The sequence below is a fragment of the Ochlerotatus camptorhynchus genome, unplaced genomic scaffold, assembly GCF_037179485.1.
Source record: "Ochlerotatus camptorhynchus isolate MF236.1 unplaced genomic scaffold, CSIRO-AGI_Acam_v1.1 ptg000070l, whole genome shotgun sequence".
NCBI classification, from domain to species: Eukaryota; Metazoa; Arthropoda; class Insecta; order Diptera; family Culicidae; genus Ochlerotatus; species Ochlerotatus camptorhynchus.
Genome location: NW_027040560.1, coordinates 849,189 through 871,972, shown reverse-complemented (window position 1 = coordinate 871,972; position 22,784 = coordinate 849,189).

Below are 22,784 nucleotides of genomic sequence, written 5' to 3'. Positions count from 1 at the left end.
AGTTGAGAAGAGTTGTTGTTCAAATTTAGTGTTAAAAGTTAAATGTAATTACCTTTAAGGGAATAAAGATAATTATTTTTTTTATGATGCCAAGAATCATCCTGGCATAAGTGGCGCAGTCGTTCGGAGCACTCTACAGTGCAGTGAAATTGGCTAGTTTTGATAGACTCTAGTGCAGTGAATGCCCGACCCGTGGTGAATTCGTGAACCGGAGAAAAATCGAAAATTAGTGTCAGACTAACGACAGCGGACGTGCCGGTTAGTAAGCCAAAGTGACGTGATATTGGCTAGTGCGGGACAGGAAAACTAGTGAATGTAAAAACCCGATCCGTGGTTAGAGCAGAAACAGTGACCTTCATCCCAGCTACGAAGATACACAAACGAAGTATTACGCCATCCCTCAACCCGTAGGTGACTTGTGCCGCCCGTTCCAAGAAGCTGTGCTGGTGGTTTTCAAACCTTTGAGAGTGCGAACCGTAAGTAATTTTATTTAATTTACCCCTTTCATGAGCAAATTTAATCCGTTGCCAAAAGTGAAAGCACGGAAATTTATTGCAAAAATGGAAAATCAAATGATTGACCTGCAAACAGTGTACAACAACATGCTTAGCATGGAACAGAGGCTAAATGCTCTGCAAGTAGAAAACAATAATTTGCGTGCAAATCAAAACATGCAACAGAATGCTCCACAACAAGCATCTGACATTTTTCGGATCCCAGATCCGATCAAATCATTGCCCAGCTTTGACGGCAAGAAAAAACAAGCTTCGGCATGGGTCCAGACCGTAAGGCGAACCCTCGAAATGTTTAGAAATCGTGTTCCAGCCGAAACACTTTCGATGTATGAACAATGCATCATAAATAAGGTTGAAGGCGATGCTAGAGACACATTATGCTCAAATGGCAACCCTCAAACATTTGAAGAAGCAGCATCAATACTGCTTGGTAGCTTCGGCGACAGAAATACTATCGCCACCTACCAAACTCAAATATGGAATATGAAGATGACAGATTCTCTTCATAATTACTATCGAAAATCAAAAGAAATTATGGTAAATATAAAATCCTTGGCTAAGGAAAACGAAATTTACAGAACCAAATGGGATGCAATAAACGAGTTCATAGAACAGGAATGTTTAGCTGCATTTATTAATGGCTTACATAAACCTTATTTTGGTTATGCACAAACTGCACAACCAGAAAACTTGGAAGCAGCGTACGCCTTCCTCTGCCGGTTTCAGTGCGCTGAACAAACTAAGAAACAGACAAACCAATTGCCGAATTCAACACACCCCCAATACACAAATAAAAATCACAATTTCAGGCAAAATAAACCGTTTGGCAACCCACAACAAAAATCAGACCGATCCAAAATAACCCCCATGGACGTTGACCCATCTCTAAGGTCAAGGCAAGGAAAACTGTTTAATCACGACTCAGAACCCGTAGAAGAAAATCTAGATAATCAAGAGCAGGAAAATTCGGACTCTGAATCTGAGTACGAGACAAATTTTCAAATAGATATTCACAACAAACCATCGAAATGAATGCTATAAACGGCCTCCCATTCATCCGAATGCAATTGAAAAATGGTAGGGAAGCCAAAATTTTAATCGACAGTGGGTCGAACAAAAACTTTATCTCACCAAATTTAGTTCCAATATCCTCAAGAATTAAATGTAAACCCATAAACATTATAAATCAGGCTGGAAAACATCAATCTAATCAAAAATTTATTACAACATTATTTAATTTGAAAAAAAAAGTCCCATTTTACTTATTCAAATTTCACACATTTTTTGACGGAATACTTGGATACGAGACACTATCTGAATTAGAAGCAATAATCGATGTTAACAACGCTAAAATAATTTTACCAAAAGAAACCGTCAAAATGGAAATTCGAAAATTAGGACCTTCCAACATTACTCTGAATGCAAACACAGTAACTAAAATTAAATTACCTGTCTCACAGAAAAATGGTGATGTTTTCCTTCCAAAAGACATAAAAATTAATAATGCAGTAATTCACTCTGGACTTTACCATGCTGAAAATGGATTCGTTAACGTTTTTGCGAGAAATTTTGGCGACTCGGTTACCTTTAAATGGACAAAACCAGCCGTTACCTTACTAGTAGATAGCAGCATTGAAATAAATAACATGAATTGTAGACCAGTTAATCAAACAGCTACCATGTCCCTTCCCGATCTAGAAAAACTTCTCAGACTCCAACATCTTAATTTCGAAGAAAAATCCGCACTATTAAAAATCCTTTCCAAGAATATTCAAATCGTTCACAAGGAATCCGACAAATTATCTTGCACTACTGCAATCCAACATCGCATCAAAACCGTGGACGACATTCCAGTCCACACTAAAACCTACAGATACCCTCACGTGCATAAAGCTGAAGTTGAAAAACAGATCAGTGAAATGCTAGCAGACGGTATTATTCAAAATTCAATCTCCCCGTGGACCTCTCCAATTTGGATTGTCCCGAAAAAGCTCGATGCAAGCGGTAAGAAAAAATGGCGCGTTGTCATTGACTATCGCAAGCTAAACGAGAAAACGGTGGATGATAAATTTCCCATCCCCCTTATTGAAGAAATTCTCGATAGGCTTGGTCGTAGTACTTATTTTACTACATTAGACTTAAAATCCGGGTTTCACCAAATCGAGGTGCACCCCAAGGATAGGCCTAAAACCGCTTTCAGCACCGACAAAGGGCATTTCGAGTTTATCCGTATGCCCTTCGGATTAAAAAACGCGCCTGCGACATTTCAGCGCGTAATGAATCACATCCTAGGTGATTTAATTGGAAAATGTTGCCTAGTCTACCTAGACGACATTATTATTTTCGGCAACTCTTTGCAGCAACACTTGGATAACTTGAATAAAGTTCTTCAAAGACTGATTCAAGCTAATCTTAAAGTGCAATTTGACAAATGCGAATTTTTACAGAAACAATGTGAATTTTTAGGGCACATTGTTACACAAAACGGAATAAAGCCCAATCCTAACAAGATTGACAAAATTCTAAATTGGCCCCTTCCTAAAACAGCAACTCATATTAAAGGATTCCTTGGGTTGTTGGGCTATTATAGGAAATTCATCCGCGATTTTGCAAAGCTGACGAAACCCTTAACGAAATGTTTGAAGAAAGATGCAAAAATCGTTCACACTCCAGAATTTATAGATTGTTTTAACGATTGCAAACACTTATTGACATCTGATCCTATATTAAAGTACCCAGATTTCAATAAGAAATTCATCCTAGAAACAGATGCCAGCGATTTCGCTCTGGGAGCTGTTTTGTCCCAAAAATTTGAAGATGGCAAAGAACATCCTATTGCATATGCGTCTAGAACCTTGAACGAAGCAGAGTGCAATTACTCGGCAACCGAAAAGGAACTCCTTGCAATTGTATGGGCCACAAAACACTTCAGACCATACATATATGGAACTGTCTTTGAAATTCGAACTGACCACAAACCTCTAGTGTGGCTTCGACAGAAGAACGATTTGAATAGAAGGCTTCTTCATTGGAAACTTGCCCTTGAGGAGCTTGAATTCGAAATTAAATACAAAAAGGGCCTACTAAATGCAAACGCAGACGCACTCTCCCGTATAAACCCGGAATCTGGTCAAAACATGGAAATCAACGCACATCCAGCTGATAACGATAACGATAACGATGACAGCATGACACAACACTCTGCCTATACCGATGACAATGATTTTATTCCAGCAACGGAAAGACCACTCAACGAATTCAGGAACCAGATTGTTCTTGAGGAAAGCAACGAGGATAGCCGCGAAGCATCAACCATCTTTCAAAATTATCACAGAATCACAATTAAAAAACCACATTTTAGTCCCGCAATTCTAATAAACATTTTGAAGGACTATGCTTCCACGAAATTCACAACAGCATTATATTGTAGCGAAAAAATATTAAGCAACCTGCAAACCGTTTACAAGAACTATTTTTCGAGAGCAAAGTCATTCAAAATTTATTGGACGCAAAAGATGCTAGTTGACGTTACCGATGATTTGGAACAAGACCAAATTATCCAACGACAACACAATGCCAATCATAGAGGAATAAATGAAACAAAATGTCACATCTCGCGGAACTATTTCTTTCCAAGGATGAAGAGTAAAATAACAAAATTCATCAATCTCTGCAAGTTGTGTCAAAAGGCTAAGTATGAAAGGCATCCATATAAGCAAAAGTACCAATTAACAGCAACTCCAACAAAGCCGTTACAAATTGTACATATGGATATCTTTATTATAAATAACAAAAATTATCTAACACTTTGTGATAAGTTCTCCCGACTAACCATGGCTATTCCTATACAAACACGTAACGCTATTCACATACTAAAAGCACTAACTCATTTTCTTTCAAATACTGGAAAACCTTCCCTTCTCGTCATGGACCAAGAGGCTTCGTTTACTTCCACAACTATAAAGGAATTTCTTGAAGAGAATGGTATAGAATACCATTATACAAGTGTTGGACAGTCCTCTTCTAACGGACCTGTGGAAATAGTTCACAGAACGATTAGAGAATTGCACAACATTCTAACCAATAAAGAATCAACAAGAGATTTATCAGAAACCACAAAAATAAATTTGGCTGTGGCTATTTACAACGACTCAATTCACTCACAAACAAAGTTGACTCCTAAAGAATTATTCTTCGGATTTCGAAATGAAGACCAAGTCCCTGAGGATCTGGACGAAAGAATCAGACAGAAAGAAAAACTTTACAGGATCTTCTCTAAAAGACAGAAAGAGAAAAAATTAAGAGACCTAGAAAAGCTCAACCAAAATAGAGAGGAACCTGAAAATTTTTCACCAAACGACACGGTTTTCGAAAGGAAAAGGAATAATTTAAAACATCAAGAGAGATACAGAGAGTTGACAGTTGTAGATAACACACAGACTAATATCATCGACGAGAATGGAAGGAGAATACATAAAACCAAACTAAAACGAAAACGAAAAACTTGACTTCGAGTTAAACTAACATCAACTTTCTATTTTTCTTATATCATTTCAGAAAAAAAAACATATAAAAAAAAATGAATTTATTCCATAAATTCCTAATACCTTATTCCATCATCCTCATCCAACCATATCCTATTCATTCCTCCCATATGGAGATACTTGAACTAAATAAAAACCCAGGCATCGTTGTATTCAAAACAAATTCAGTTTTTATAAAAGAAGGTTTCCACACTTTGATCCATGAATTCAACTTAGATTCATTCAAAATTATATTAAAACAATACGAATCAATTATTGCACAATTAGAAGAGAACCTCAATATTATAGAATTAGTTACCATTCTTAAACAAAAACAGATTCAAACTCATTCCATTCTTGAAAACTTGACAACAAAATCAAAAAGAACAAAAAGATCGCTTAACTTTTTAGGATCTACCATAAAAATGATTACTGGAAACTTAGACAACGAAGATTTGTTACAAATTGAAAATCAATTGGAAACATTGAAAAATTCTAATAATGTACTTATTACTGAAAACAACGAACAGGTTAAGATAAATGAACTATTTGAGAGTAGAATGAATAATCTAACTAAAATGGCTTATAGACAGACTAGGGAAATAGAGAGTATCATAAAACAAAATATTTTAGGCTTAGATAGGGCAGTAGATTGGAAACACGTACTGCATGTACACAACATCATATTCAACATCGACATGGTTCAACATCAGCTGACAACAATTTTCGAATCCATACAATTGTCGAGACTGGGTGTCATATCGAAAGCCTTATTACAACCTTCCGAATTGGATTTTGCTACACAACTTTTGGAATCACAAGGCATAACGATTGAAAGCTACGATCAAACTTACGAATTTTTGGAACCCGTAGCTTTCCACAATGGCTCCAAAATAATATTCCTCATAAAAATTCCAAAACTTAGACAAGGTGAATATGTGCAACTCCATATAGAAACCATCCCTATTCGAGGAAAAATAATCCCGATAAATGCAACAAAAGCCATTATCGGCAACGATGAAACATTTTTGATCATTCATCCATGCATAAACGTCGAGAAAAGCAACATTTGCGATATCGAAAATCTTTTCAACGTTTCCAACGACAATTGCCTACATCAGATATTACGTGGAAACATTGGCAACTGCACCTTTACGAAGTCTTCAAATAAAACGGAGGTAAAGTCAATCAAGGACCTCGGAGTGTTAGTCAAAAACTCCATCGAACCCAGTCTACTACAAAACAACTGCGGGTATGGTCCAAGAAACTTGACAGGAACATTCCTCGTTTCATTCAAAGACTGTTCAATTACCTTGAATGGAAACAAGTTCAAAAGCAGAACATTTAAAGGAGACATCAAGCTAACTATCCTCCCACTCCATTCAGTAAAGGTAGAAGAAATAGAAGAAGACACAAACTCCATCAGTAATCTGGAACAGCTGCACACTCACAACCGTCATAAGTTGGAATACCTATTACACTCAAACCAAAGGAATAAATCTTTAAGCTTTGGAGTCATAATTATGGTAGCATGTATCGTTGCAGTTTTCTCCGCTTTCATTTTGAAGGAAGTTCACCGACTTAAGCTGAAATTGACGATACAGGCCCCGATAGTGAACATGGCGGAAACTTCGCAAGCAGAATTGAACCGAGACGGTTCAAACTAAGGCGGGGGAAGTTATGGACATACCGATGCTCTACCCACGTCCACTAACCAACCGAACGTGGCCTAGACGCTGACTCGACAACATCCCCGTATTCGACTCCATGCACGAGGCACCTGGCGACAAGAATCAGCATATCACACCACATGGATGGAAACAGGCCAACGCTTACTCGACAATGCACTTTGGACACCGAAGAATTCGATGACCAGCAATTGTCAACATAGCAGTTGACGATCGGTTACCACCCAGAGGAGTTTTGCTGAGACTGCAGGAACAACAAACAAAACCAGTTGCAGAGGCAGGAGCGAGCGCAGTTTTTGTTAGGTTCTAGTTGAGAAGAGTTGTTGTTCAAATTTAGTGTTAAAAGTTAAATGTAATTACCTTTAAGGGAATAAAGATAATTATTTTTTTTATGATGCCAAGAATCATCCTGGCATAAGTGTATACCAATTACAGACGCATTACTATAATAAGGCTTGTACTCGAAAAAAATGCAGCATTTTTATCCGTGTGTAACTTTTTTATCCGTGGGTAAAAATTGATGAAAATCTGGATATAACTAGTTTGGAGTGAATTGTTTACAAGTGCAAAATTTCATAACAATCGGTTCAGTGGTTATTGAGATGTCATCGAAACAAGAAGAAAATCGCCGGAGAATTTTGCGCGCCGTCATGGAAAATCCGACTGCGACCATGAGATGGATCGGAAGACAACTGGGAATCACCCATACAACTGTGTCTCGGGTGGTAAAATCGTTTAAGGAGTCCCAGACGACCGAGCGGCGGGCTGGAAGTGGAAGAAAATCGAAGACAGCTGACCCTGTGAAGGCCCGGAAGGTGTTGGATTATTTCAAGCGTAATCCGAACCTTTCGATTCGCGACGCGGCTCTGAAGGCAAAGTGTACCGCCTGGTTCGTGCAGCAAACCATGCAACGAGCTGGGCTTCGTGTATTCAAGGTCCGGCACCGAACCGGCGTGATCAACAAAACACGGCGGCCAAATCCCGCGCAAGGAAGCTGTATCGAGAGTGGTTAACGAAACCGATGTGTGTGGTTATGGATGACGAAACCTACATCAAGGCAGACGCAAAGCAGATACCGTTTGATGTTCCGGAAGACATAAGGGAGAAGAAAGTGGACAAATTCGCCAACAAATACTTGCTCTGGCAGGCCATATGCCAAGGCGGTAAACTGAGTAAACCGTACATCACAATGGGTACCATCAACAGCGAAATTTACCGCACCGAGTGCCTCCAGAAGCGTCTGTTGCCCTTCCTGCGGTCCCACGGAGGCGTGACATTATTTTGGCCGGACCTGGCATCATGCCATTACGCGCGATCGACGTTGGATTGGTACAGAGACAATAACGTTGTTTTTGTACCAAAAACCGCCAACCCCCCAAATTCACCAGAGATTCGTCCGGTGGAAAGATTTTGGGCCATAATGAAGGTCAAAGTTCGAAAATCGTCCAAAGTGTTTAAGAACAAGCTGGAGTTGAAGAAAGAATGGATCAAAGTGACCAAAAAGGTCGGCTTCACCATTGCACAAAATGTAATGAGGGGTCTTAAAGGAAAGGCGCGGGCTTTCAGCGATGGAAAGGAAATTGAATAAAGTAATTATGCCGAAACGTAATCCATATGTATTAGTTCATTCCCTGATAGTTTCAAGAAAATCCGACTTAAAATAAATTTTTGGCGAACACTTTTGTCTGGTGCATTTTTTTCGAGTTCAGGCCAACTGTCAAAATCCTATGAATTTACACGCTAGTATTCGTGAGATTCTGTTTGGCGAACTGAATTTTGATGATTTTGGGATTCATTTACATCTTTAAGCAGAGCTTTACATTGTTGATTGTTACAAAATTCATGAATCAAGTGGATTAGCGAGTGTCTAGGTGGTGCTGTGTTTAGTTCGGTCCAACAAAAAATAAAAATTTGAAAATGGGATGGAGCGTCTTTGTGTAAATGCAAGAATGGTAAAAAGTTAAGAGATATATTTCTGAACGCTTGTAGTGCTAGTTCCTCATTATGTACTTCAGAATGAAAATTTAGAATTATGATCCTGCTTTGATAAACGAATTTTTGATTGCTTGAAGTAGCAAATTATGAATAAATATTGAACACAACCCTGAATATCAAATTTTCGAATATGCTGATGGAAAGAAAGTGAGGGGGCAATCCCAAGTAACCAACAACCCTGCTAAGTAATAATCCGACTAATAATGCGCCAAAGCCCTGTATTAGTCGTATGTTAGCTTTATATAACAAAATCAATCCAAATAAGTGGGCTTATTGGTTACCTCCCAAGTAACAATTTGGGTTTTATGAGGGTACTGCAGACCAGGATTTAGACTTGTAGAGTGCCTTAAAACCTCAATAAAGCATACAATGTTACTTGGACTGAGATGTGCAATACATGCTTGTGAACGATTTTCCATCGGAGGTATCCCACTGCGATCAAGCGTTTGGTTAAATGTGTTATCTATATCAAATGTTCAACGGAGATGGGATGGGCATTGAAGTGTGCACGGGGAATATATTCCATAACGGAGGATTAAAGCGAAGACAACAAATCAAGAAGACTGGCAACTCTTCCATTTTCTCATACGAACGCTATGAGACAGGTACAATTGCGTCATCTGCCGCTCAAAGGTAAATGCTTCGAACGAATTTGATAGGAAAGATTACATCCTCAGAAGAAAGGTTTGTGTATTTGCTCATTTTTCTATGCGTTGCTTCCACCTTCACTCAAGCGCAGCGCTATTGTATCTGTCGCTTGGATTCTGGCAGAGTTGCCAGTCTTCTTGATATGATGTCTTTGATTAAAGACAAGTGTTTCATATGCGGAAATATCCCTAACGGAAAGTCCAGCAAAAATAACTAATGAGGGTGAGGAAATTGACATGTCAAGGAGAGGAAATGGAGTAAATTGAGGAAATAAGTTGCTTCTACTGAATTTTAAATCAATATCAAGAAAAATGCACGAGAAGTTAACTAAACATCTCAACGTAGTCTACGTCAACCATCCGGTCGTGTCTTGTACACAATCCCACATTTTTTTTTTAATTTTCCTATTGAATTCACGACTTTAACGTGTTTCAGTAGATATAGCTAGGCCAGGACCCAAATTTGTTTCGACTGCCCTGACCTCCAGTTAGTTCAGAGGATTCAATCCGGCCAAAATAGTGTTGGGATATCATGTTGATGTATCACAGCCAGCACATGTTGTCACGTATTTCCTAAAAAAATAGGCATGATGCAAATGTTGCCATCAGATTTTCCACAAACGGCAAAAGCTGGTACGGGTTCAGACTGTTGAGAAATTACCTTGCGTGGAAAATTGAGCATCAGATATGAGATATATGGAGTGTAGATTGGATGCAGGTACCTACTTGAACTGGCTTAGAAATTGTTGCTGGCGCAATTATGCGTGTGCACCTATTTCTGAGTTGCAAGAGTTGACTGGGTTTCTGCAGCAATAATCATTCGCGTACTAGTGCTCAGAGATCTGAAATTGAAAAGTGTGTACCCACTGCTAATACCTGCTTGCTCTCAAGTTGTAAATTGTTTCCGTTGAGCTTTCTATAAGGTGGTAATCTACATCGATATAATTATGCTGATTAGTCTTTCACAACGCATGGAGGCTTCCGGGGTGGAACTGGTTGTGCACGACAATCTTAATGATGACCGACTGATTTTGACCATGTCGTGAGTTGCGTCACGAATTCCATACCAATGTGTGTGCTAAAATTTGAAAACGACTTCTAGGCTATCACAATAGTAGATTGAACAAATTCGGATTGCCGAATGGAAAGTGCAAATCTCCCGTAAAACTCTACGGAATATCTTTGCAATTGAACTTCCAATGGTGGAGTTATGACCTAGACATGGCTATCAAATCGACTACCCAGAACAAAATTTACCGTATATTAAGGAACATGTTCTGCGCATCATAGGGACGTGGTGAGGGACTTTTTTGAAGTCTGGAGCATGGTTTGAGATTCAGAGTCTAAAGGTACAATTTACTTTGGTACATTCATAAATATTTCAAACCTAGTTGTTTTTCCTAGGCATGATTTCTGATTGCTGAAACCAGTTGTCATTGTATTTCCTTTTGAATTTTCTGTAAGATGCTGGTGATAGTTTTTCAACAGAAGACACTTACGTGTTGTTAAGTAATTTTAGCACTCAATTGTGACACCTAGAAAAAGGTCTCGGTGATCATGCAGCAGTGTTGCCAAAAACGTTGCATTGCCAGGTAGGTCAATAACTGGAACACTGGAGCACTATAAATGGATTCACTTACCCTACCTGCCACCAGCGTCTGCGCAATTGCACACTGTACCCTTCTGGGGGCAAAACAGAAGGAAGCGAAGAGGACCAATTACCGCATCAACGACGCTGGGTCACCCTCCTACTGGTCGACAAGAAACCAGCTGTGCGTCGTCGTCGCCTTAATGGTTGACTCAGCTGTTCAAGAGCATTAATTTCGTTTGTGCGTACAACTTACTTGTGGCAAGATGGTTCATAGGCAGCCACACCACACACCACCGTCGTCGTCGTCGTCGTCGTCGTCGTCATTCGTCACATCCTAAGCACTAAGACAGTGAACCTACGTTGTTACAACATCTACAAACAAAGTAGTACGGCGGCGACTATGGCTTTAGCGACGCGACGTGTGGACGGATGTGTTATGTGCGCTGTACCTCCCTTTCCTAGACCGCCTCTGCATCCCATTTGATGTCGTGGTGGTGGCTGATGGTTGACCAACGCTTTATCACACTGCCCGCATCCGCGTCACAAACTAGCTCAACTGTTAAATTGGCGGTTGGGGTGTTTATGGTTCGGTCAGCATGAATCGACCACTCTGCCCGTCTGAACCTAGATCGTTTAAGTACTTGGTGCTGCAACAGACCTTGGAAGTTAGAACCAGTCTGCACTTTGTGGCATTACAAAGTTTCGTTCAGCGATTTAGTTAAACTCAAAACTAAAGTCGCAAAATCGTTAGAAACTAGGCTGCAGCACTACGAATTTGTAATTGGTCATTTAGCAATTCAGGAGCTACCGAGTACCGAAACCGTCAAAGGAGCAATTAAAAATTCACCTCCTCTCTCTGGCTTCTCCATATAGGCAGCAGAATGTGGGTTAACTTTATGTAAGAAAGAAGCTTAAAAACCACTAACCAACAAACACTTAGTACATACACAAAACACAAATTCAATTAAGCTTCATGCCTACCATTTTTAGGAGGATGGTGTACGTTTTTTCGCTTTTATACTTTACTCTTTTTCCGTCCTTTTTTGTTTGTTTTGTCTACAGACGTCCTCCTAATTAAACGCACATCGCATTCGGAATACATTGCACGTAGTGATCCCCAACCAACAATTTTCGTTGGATTCCTTAACGTCGCTCTCTCGGTTTTTTTTTCTTCAGCGAATCATTTTTCTTAGTTACAAACGTCGACCGTCGGCACAAGACGAAGAATGATCCAAATCCAAAAATAGTTGCGCATGCAAATGAAGATAGATATGAGTCATACCTGTGGTCATACTTAGATTTTGTATTCTATTTCAGTTGGGATTCCGGTTGCAAAGAGAACGACTGGAACAATGTTCGGGACCTCAATCCTCTTCATCCTTATCCTTTTGGGTAAAACAGTAACTCAAGTGCAACGAAACGTTTTTCCTTATTGTGCATACGACAGAAAGCTGATGCGACGTTTTCACTGGTTGCACTTGAATGGCGCCAGTACACAGTGGTCCAGGAATGAAAATTAGGGGAAAATAAATATGTAGACTCCTAAATTGCCACTTTATCGCCATAGTTTCTTCTGTGAAGTTGTTGCTTATAAAATGACCTTCATTTTGATGAAATTGGCAAATAGGGTGGGCCTAAAAATGACGAAATAAAAAAAAAATATATTTTTGATATAGCAAGTTAAAATCTTCGACAACGGTGTAGATGGCGTAATTTTAAGAATGTATTTATTAATTCAAATTATATCTTAATCAATATTTGGATCTAAATATGTTCTGTTATTTTGTTAACCTTCCTAGTGCATTATACCCCGTACAGACTGTGGCTATCATGTAATATACGCTGTCTTGCAATGAGCACTCATACATCTAGTTTTCACTGGAAATCCTATGTATAAGTGTTGATTGCAAGACAGCCTATATTGCATGTAATAAGCCATAGTCTGTACGGGGTATTAGCACCGGTTGGAAACGAACGATTTAAAATTGGCTCACTACTTGACTAGCCTATTGGTCCCAAGCAAATCGATTAACGTACCCCATACTAGTTGAAATTCTAGTACTACGCTATGTTTGTTTTGATTTGCTATGAAAGATTGACAGATAAAATGAGGGGTTCGTGGATTTTCTTATGTTTCGAGGGGTGCATCGATTAGCTTGGGACCGAAGATAGTACCAGAGCTGAGCCAAAAATTTGAGCACATTTCTTCGGGACCTTCTGGTCTTAGAGTTACCTCTATGGTAGTAGGATGTCTATATGACCAAAGCAACACTAATAAATTGCTGGACCTTCACAACGGAACAAGCTACAGAGTTGAAATTTGTGATTTTTTCTAACTCTCTAAAACAAACATTTTGCAACCAAAACAAAAGCGGAGCTACCGCATATTTGAACCAGATTTCAACTTGCTCTCAACAAAATATTTCTAAACCGATTCTTAAAAAATTGAACTCATTTGAAAGCAACAGGATTATAGGATTATAGTATCAATGTGGATCATTCATGACCTACTGTCATGTAAATCAGACGTTCCATGTTCTCAAAATCGTCATGTCATGGACAAAAATGAAGCTACTTAAAAAAGTGTTCAATTCTCAATCTTATGCCCATCCCCTTCCACACATTTGTCATTATGCCTAATTTCTATCCCCATTGATGTAAACAAATTTGCACCATGTAACAATGTTTTGACGCCATTTTTTGCGTTCCGTTATATTTGAACGGGCCCTTAAACATCGATCGCATCTATCGGTCTCTATAGGGTCTCTAGCAACAATGATTAATTGTTGGTTAGGTTATTAGGTTTTGAGCAATTCCACGTCAACTGACGAATCGATTTAATCCCGCTTGGAATTCTATGAAACTTCATCTAATTGTTCGCTAGGGACGATGAACCCTAGTTTGTAACTGAATTCGGCCATTTTGAATCTTGCCCAACTTTTCAAAGTGACGTTTTCGATATTTTTTAATAAATCTTCGCACGAAACAGCTCATCTAGTCGAAATGATGTTTGTGACAAAGGAAACTAGATTGCTTTTCAGAAAAAAATACAAGCAGACAAAAAAATTACAAATTTTCGTCAGAAAATGAAAAAAAACAAAAACGTTACAAGAAAAGTACATTTTAAGGATTTATAAACTTATGTTTATTTAAACGCTTATTAAATATGCTACCTTTTCTGAAATGGACACAACAAATAATTAAAATTGCAGAACGTCAACTTTTTAACTAATTTTTGAATCTTTTCAAAATTTGCGCATTAGGTTTTGGACTAAAAAATATTTTTTCTTGCAAGAAAAACAATAAAAATTCATTGTGGAAAATAAGTTTAAAATTTGTACTAAAAGTTGATGCTCAATTGGTCGGATGGCCCCATGGCCATTTGGGTCCATGTTTATGATATGACCCCAAATTCTTTCTTATATCGCAGTTCCACATGCCTTCGAAAAAAACCGTAGAACTCTAAGATCAGTTTCGATGTTCTAGATCTTGCGAAGGACGGTCCCATGGCCTTCTAGGTACATGTTTATGTCACGACCGCAAATTAATTTATATATGACAGTTCCAAGTGTTTTCGAAAAAACCGTGGAGCCCTAGAATCAGTTCCATACATTGACCACTTTTACGGATTTTCCGGATCTTCCGGAGGACGGTCCGATGGCCATCTGTGTCCATGTTTATGTCACGATCCCAAATTCATTCTAATATCACAGTTCCTAACGTTTTCAAGAAAACCACGGAGCTCTAGGATCAGTTTCGTGAATTTCTCACTTTCACGGATGTTCCGGATCTTCTGGAGGACGGTATCATGGCCATCAAGGTCCATGTTTATGTCACCAACCCAAATTCATTCTATCATCTCAGTTCTTAGTGCTTTTCAAAAAACTGCGGAGCCCTAGGATCAATTTCATGGATTAACCACTTTTACGGATGTTCCGGATCTTCCGGAGGACGTTCCCATGGACATTTAGGGTCATGTCACAACCCCAAATTCTTTCTATCATCACAGTTCCTAATGTTTTCAAAAAAAAAAACCGCAGAGCTCTAGGATCAGGTTCATGGATTGACCACTTTTACGGATGTTCCGGATTTTTCGATGACCGTTCCGTTGTCTCCAGGATCTATATATAGGAACCATGACTGTATTCTGGCTTATTGTGAACATTTGTGCCCATTAATCTAAATTACAGATCTTGCGCCACTTGCAAAACCCTACAAACACACCTTTCAAAAAAACGTGTAACAACTCTTATTGCTTTTTAAAAAAGTAGACGACTCTATTTTCAATTTTTTTTTACAATCAAAATCTTCTACAAACCCTAGGAATTCTAAAGGTACCAACATTTTTGAAATTCATTAAGAATTGGCTAAGCTATGTCATTGCAAACTTGCCGTTACACGTTTTTCGGAGGCTTCGTAGTCGGCGTAACGTTGTTTACCCACCGTATTCGGAGTGTTAATAAACAAAAGTTTGATAATCATTTAAATTCCACATTGAAATCCCTTCAAAATGGTTGATCAATAACCCACATTTTTGTTGTTGCGGAGTAATCTCTATTCAAAGATGTAGTGATTTTCCGGCTGAAAAGCTCAAAATTTCCTACACTCCTAAAAATTTCCACGTCAGATTTACGTGAAATGTCACGTAACTGATCTGAATTTAGGTAATCTCAAATGTTACGTGACGTTATAGTAACGTTGACCTGCATTACACGTAATTTTCACTAAAACTAAAAGTGTTGGTGAAACCAACCGTATATTCAGGTAAACAGATTTAGTAATAAATAAATAAATAAGTGAATAAATAAATAAATAAATAAATAAATAAATAAATACATACATACATACATACATACATACATACATACATACATACATACATACATACATACATACATACATACATACATACATACATACATACATACATACATACATACATACATACATACATACATACATACATACATACATACATACATACATACATACATACATACATACATACATACATACATACATACATACATACATACATACATACATACATACATACATACATACATACATACATACATACATACATACATACATACATACATACATACATACATACATACATACATACATACATACATACATACATACATACATACATACATACATACATACATACATACATACATACATACATACATACATACATACATACATACATACATACATACATACATACATACATACATACATACATACATACATACATACATACATACATACATACATACATACATACATACATACATACATACATACATACATACATACATACATACATACATACATACATACATACATACATACATACATACATACATACATACATACATACATACATACATACATACATACATACATACATACATACATACATACATACATACATACATACATACATACATACATACATACATACATACATACATACATACATACATACATACATACATACATACATACATACATACATACATACATACATACATACATACATACATACATACATACATACATACATACATACATACATACATACATACATACATACATACATACATACATACATACATACATACATACATACATACATACATACATACATACATACATACATACATACATAACTAACTAACTAACTAACTAACTAACTAACTAACTAACTAACTAACTAACTAACTAACTAACTAACTAACTAACTAACTAACTAACTAACTAACTAACTAACTAACTAACTAACTAACTAACTAACTAACTAACTAACTAACTAACTAACTAACTAACTAACTAACTAACTAACTAACTAACTAACTAACTAACTAACTAACTAACTAACTAACTAACTAACTAACTAACTAACTAACTAACTAACTAACTAACTAACTAACTAACTAACTAACTAACTAACTAACTAACTAACTAACTAACTAACTAACTAACTAACTAACTAACTAACTAACTAACTAACTAACTAACTAACTAACTAACTAACTAACTAACTAACTAACTAACTAACTAACTAACTAACTAACTAACTAACTAACTAACTAACTAACTAACTAACTAACTAACTAACTAACTAACTAACTAACTAACTAACTAACTAACTAACTAACTAACTAACTAACTAACTAACTAACTAACTAACTAACTAACTAACTAACTAACTAACTAACTAACTAACTAACTAACTAACTAACTAACTAACTAACTAACTAACTAACTAACTAACTAACTAACTAACTAACTAACTAACTAACTAACTAACTAACTAACTAACTAACTAACTAACTAACTAACTAACTAACTAACTAACTAACTAACTAACTAACTAACTAACTAACTAACTAACTAACTAACTAACTAACTAACTAACTAACTAACTAACTAACTAACTAACTAACTAACTAACTAACTAACTAACTAACTAACTAACTAACTAACTAACTAACTAACTAACTAACTAACTAACTAACTAACTAACTAACTAACTAACTAACTAACTAACTAACTAACTAACTAACTAACTAACTAACTAACTAACTAACTAACTAACTAACTAACTAACTAACTAACTAACTAACTAACTAACTAACTAACTAACTAACTAACTAACTAACTAACTAACTAACTAACTAACTAACTAACTAACTAACTAACTAACTAACTAACTAACTAACTAACTAACTAACTAACTAACTAACTAACTAACTAACTAACTAACTAACTAACTAACTAACTAACTAACTAACTAACTAACTAACTAACTAACTAACTAACTAACTAACTAACTAACTAACTAACTAACTAACTAACTAACTAACTAACTAACTAACTAACTAACTAACTAACTAACTAACTAACTAACTAACTAACTAACTAACTAACTAACTAACTAACTAACTAACTAACTAACTAACTAACTAACTAACTAACTAACTAACTAACTAACTAACTAACTAACTAACTAACTAACTAACTAACTAACTAACTAACTAACTAACTAACTAACTAACTAACTAACTAACTAACTAACTAACTAACTAACTAACTAACTAACTAACTAACTAACTAACTAACTAACTAACTAACTAACTAACTAACTAACTAACTAACTAACTAACTAACTAACTAACTAACTAACTAACTAACTAACTAACTAACTAACTAACTAACTAACTAACTAACTAACTAACTAACATACTAACTAACTAACTAACTAACTAACTAACTAACTAACTAACTAACTATGTGGTCATCTTGCATGGCATTAAAATCAGTTTCGCTTTAGAAGTGAATCAAAATCAAGAAATCCTGCAATTTAAAAATAACACCTACTTACATTAGACAATCAATTGTCAGTGAAGGTTGGTGGGTTTTTGTTTGTGTATTGAACGTTTGGTTGGTAAAATATTCATGTTTGCATTTTAGAAAAAAAAAAGTGATCCACTTCCACCCAGTTAACGAATTCCAGCATGATGCAAACAATTTTTCATATCACGCCTAGCATCATAAACTGTTACTGAGCTCTACCAACCGGTGGATACTAACGATTATAAATTGGCTCACTACTTGACTAGCCTATTGGTCCCAAGAACATCTATAAGCACAAAAGAAGTGACAGACGACTAACTGGCGAAGAAATCAATTAAAATAATGTGGTTCGCTGTAATAGAATTTTCTTAGAAGCTTGTGCCATCAGCCACCAGATGGGCTAGTATTTTTGTTTTGATTTGAACAAAGTTTATTTTGTGTGCAATGATCTTTGACAGTGTGCAAAGAGTGTATCATTTTGTCATTTTTTTATGCATTTCAGTTTTGAGTAGAGTGAAGGAGATAAAACCAAAACATTCTAGTATATTTAGTGCAAATGCTAGTACAGTCCAATAGTAGTGTTGCCATGTGGTACACTGAAAAATTGCAATAGCAGGTTCGTCATCAAAGTTTTCAGACCGCTCCGTCTGTCACTTCGTTTGTGTCTATAAGCGTACCCCGTTCTAGTCGAAATTCTAGTACTACGCTATGTTTGTTTTCATTCGCTATGGAAATTTGACAGATAAAATGAGGGGTTCGTAGATTTTCCTATGTTTCGAGGGGTGCATCGATTAGCTTGGGACCGCAGATAGTACCAGAGCTGAGCCAAAAAGTGTAGCACGTTTCTTCGGGACCTTCTGGTCTTAAGGGTCACCCACATTAGATCCGTTTGCGTTGCGTTGACGTAAATTTGACAGTTAGACAATGGAATTAGCTGTCACTTTGCCGCAACGCGTTCAATCCGGATCTAATGTGCGTGGGCCTTTAGAATTACCTCTATGGCTTTACTGCCTTTAATTGCATATCAGTGCCATATGGAAAAAATGGCAGTCGTAGTTAAGAAGTGAAATTCCTATGTAAATATTTGAAAAATCATAATAAATGAATTGATAATATTTTCAAGTTAAACCCAGTTGCAATGAAGTATGCTTACTTACTTACCAATCAGGCTAAGGCCTTGTTGTCCTCTGCTGTCCGAAGAAGTCGTCTCCACTCTACTCGATCCATGGCCACAGTTCGCCAGCCTCGTAGTCTGCGAAGGGTCCGCAGGTCACCTTCTACTTGGTCGATCCACCTTGCCCGCTGCGCGCCTCTTCTTCTTGTTCCTGTTGGGTCGCTTTCTAGAACCATTTTCACTGGGTCGTCGTGCGGCATTCTTACGACGTGCCCAGCCCACCGTAGTCGCCCAATTTTTGCAATGTGGACGATGGATGGTTCTCCCAGCAGCTGGTGCAATTCGTGGTTCATTCGCCTCCTCCACGTTCCGTCATCCATCTGCACTCCACCGTAGATGGTACGCAACACCTTCCGTTCGAAAACACCAAGGGCGCGTTGGTCCTCCACGAGCATAGTCCAGGTCTCGTGGCCGTAAAGGACCACCGGTCTAATCAGCGTCTTGTAGACAGTCAACTTCGTGCGGCGGCGAATTTTATTCGACCGGAGCGTCCTCCGGAGTCCAAAGTAGGCACGATTCCCTGCCATAATGCGTCTTTGAATTTCTCTGCTGGTATCATTTTCGGCGGTCACCAGTGAGCCCAAATACACGAACTCATCGACCACCTCGATTTCGTCACCGTCAATCTGAACTCGGGGTGGGAGGCTAACATTGTCTTCCCTAGAACCTCTTGCTTTCATATATTTTGTCTTTGATGCGTTGATGGCAAGTCCAATCCGTCTAGCTTCAGCCTTCAGTCTGATGTACGTTTCCGCCATCATCTCAAAGTTCCGTGCCATAATGTCAATGTCATCGGCGAAACCAAGGAGCTGGATGGACTTCCTGAATATCGTGCCACTCGTGTCTATCCCAGCTCTTCTGATCACACCTTCTAACGCGATGTTGAACAGCAGACACGAAAGTCCATCACCCTGCCGTAACCCCCTTCGAGATTCAAAGGGACTCGAGAGTGTCCCCGATACTCGAACAACGCACGTCACTCGATCCATCGTCGCCTTGACCAATCGCGTCAGTTTATCCGGAAATCCGTACTCGTGCATAATCTGCCATAGCTGATCTGCAATGAAGTATGCATGTTTTGTATATCAGCGAAAAATATGGCAATTCAAAAAGCAGAACTGTAACTTGACCTCTGGACGATTGAATTTCAGGATGGGACTGATATGCGATTACTTTGCTTGCTGGGGCAAAAATCGTTCACATACCTAATATGAAAGTAGATGACAATTGATAGTGAATAGCACTGTTATCTAAAAAAATAACGAAGATCCATATTGGACTGATATGCGATTATAGGCAGTTTAGCTCTTTGTGGTATATAACCGTTTGTTATAGTGAACTACCCTCGCACCACCCATGCGTTCGCTCTGCTCTGTGGAACATGAATGTCAAGGTGGTTGCATAATTGACGGCGTTGTACTTTCATACAGTACGTTCAGACTACAGAGTTATAACATGTTATAGCGCTATCTTGATGGTGGTCTCTGTGTTGCAAATATTTGACAACCGTTATAACATGTTATTATTTGGGGCCTCCCTTAGCTCAGTCGGTAAAGGCGCAGCTACAAAGCAAGACCATGCTGGAGGTGGCTGGGTTCAATTCCCGGTCCGGTCTAGGAATTTTTAGAAATTTCTCGACTTCCTTGGGCATAGAAGTATGATTGGACTTGCCACACAATTATACCAATGCAAAAATGGTACAGGCATAGAAAGCTCTCAATTAATAACTGTGGAAGTCTAGAACACTAAGTTGAGAGCACGCAATAAGCTAATATGCCATACGCAATAAGCTTGAAATGCGAGGAAGAAGAAGAAGTATAACATGTTATAACTCTCCAGTCTGGACAGCGTTTGAACAAGGCAATACATAGGAGAAATGGCTCTAGTGTTGGCCTATGGATCTAAGATTGGGCTCATCGCTAAAAATTTGCTATTTATAAATTTTATCTAGATGAACGCGTCATAGGGACGGTACTAATGGATATTTTTGGTCGCTATTGAAATTTTAGCCGATTGCATCCATTTCCCCTATTACACGAAACAAAAAATATTTTATTTATGGGTTTCACTTAAACATTTTTGCCAAAACATCACCCTTATACATTCCATAAGATAAACTACATAGGTCCTATAAAAATTCATATGGGCCCATGCATTAATGATGTCACGCTAAATCGAGGACAAATTTACCCCCCCCCCCGCCTATCGTGACGTCTTTCCTATACCTAATGCATTGCTTGTCACAAAATCTTAGACCCCCCCTCCCTTGTGAAATACTATATGCATCAACCCTTAAACGGTATCTATCCTCATTTATACATTTTATTTGACACATGATCTTCACAACTTTCTTATTTGACTGAGTAACCGTTACCCAGTTTCCTCCATAGGCACACGTTTACTCAAATTTGAATAAAAGCATGTTTACCCATTCTTGGGTATCTTCCCTTTTTAGCTGGACTGAGTGAGTGACTCAAAATGAGTCACCTTTATTAAACTATGAACCTCCTTTATCAAACTATCTGGCAAAAAGTAGGCCGAAGTTACGTCATCAGAATCGTTAAAATAGTATAAAAGAGAACTTTTTTTTTTCAAAGCATCATTTTTCGACGTCCCAGATGGGATTTGAATTCATCCGAGTTTTGGCACATTGTGGCAAATTCGAAACTCAAGCAGCGCTAAGAAATTTAATTTGATGTTGTAGAGGATCCTGATAGCTTCGTGTGCCGGCAGCAGTAGGATAAACGCTCCTATAGTTGCGGTACGTTAGAAGCGTTAGGTTCCTATAGTTGTGTATTGAGTCTCCATGCACAACTATAGGAGCCTAACGCTTCTAACGTACCGCAACTATAGGAGCGTTTCCCCTACTCTTTCCCTGACATTTAACATCCAACACAAGCTTGAGCATCGTAGCCGGTCCCTTCGGGGGGTTTCTTCGGTACCCGATGAGATCCTACGAAGTGGGAACAGGAGTGGAAAGCCGTTTCTTCGACAGGAATTTGTTGAGGCTCAGAAAATCAGCACCAAGGATGCCACATTCGAGGGCAAGAGGCAACAATCCGTTAGCTTTTAAACCGGCAATTTCATTGTTGTTGTACTTTCCATTGCATTTGATGTGGTTATCATGAAGTTTTTCTAACTTTTAGATCGCAGATGTATAATTTTCATTAGAAAAGATTGAAAATGTATGCATATTTACAATGAAAATTTGTTTGTTTTTTCACTGATTCTGATGACATCACACACAAAATGAAAGCCGTGGTTGTCATGACAACGATCT